This window comes from Condylura cristata, unplaced genomic scaffold (assembly GCF_000260355.1).
Source record: "Condylura cristata isolate star-nosed mole 26May11 unplaced genomic scaffold, ConCri1.0 scaffold00018, whole genome shotgun sequence".
Classification (NCBI taxonomy): domain Eukaryota; kingdom Metazoa; phylum Chordata; class Mammalia; order Eulipotyphla; family Talpidae; genus Condylura; species Condylura cristata.
Genome location: NW_004567119.1, coordinates 34147938 through 34148651, shown reverse-complemented (window position 1 = coordinate 34148651; position 714 = coordinate 34147938). Strand labels below are relative to the sequence as shown.

Genomic DNA, 714 nt, shown 5'->3' with positions numbered 1-714 from the left:
GCACCGCGGGCGACTCCCCGGGACGGGACGTTCTTCCCAAGGGGAGAGGTGAGTGGGCCTCGCCTTGCCCCGCATCAGCAGGTGATGAGGTCGGGGGGGGGGGGCGGGAAGGGAATCGCGCTCCAGAACAGTTACCCCACGACTGTCAGTGACCCTCTCTTCCCACCCAGCTTCTGTAACTGATTGAGTTTTGCAAGAGTTATCACACGGAGTATACCAGTGAGGCCGCTTCCGGTGTTCAGATCCTCACCTGAATTTTCTAGCGAACTCATCTCAGCTTTAGCTGAGACTTTGTTTCCAGGTAACAGTTTTAAGTCAGGGAGCAAGAATCCTCCAGCTTCGCGCCTTTGGAAGGCCTTTGGCTGTTCCTGGTCCTCTGTGCGCCCACACACGTCTAGGGGTTTGGTTCTGTTTGTGAAAAATGCCCTTGGGACTTTGATCGGGATTGCACTGAATCTGTAGTTTGCTTTGGGAAGTTTGCAATTGCAATAGTATTAATTATGCAGTGGTGAGTGCAGTATCATTCCCTTATTTGTGTTTTCAATTTCTTTCACCCATACTTTATAGTTATTCATTATACAGGATTTTCTTCTCCTTGGTTAAATGTATTTAAACACACCTATTCATATAGCTGTAGGCCATCGGAATGTATGCCTTGCCCATTTTTTTATTGGCTTGTATATTTCTTCTAAGTGGAATATACAGAAGCCAAAG

The 714-nt window shown here is 47.8% G+C and overlaps 1 long non-coding RNA gene across 2 annotated transcripts in view; it reads left to right on the top strand.

The window, feature by feature from the left end:
- LOC105853795 overlaps positions 1-714 on the top strand; it is a 16460-nt gene that overhangs the window by 611 nt on the left and 15135 nt on the right. The gene's annotated exons all lie outside the window — the stretch shown is intronic.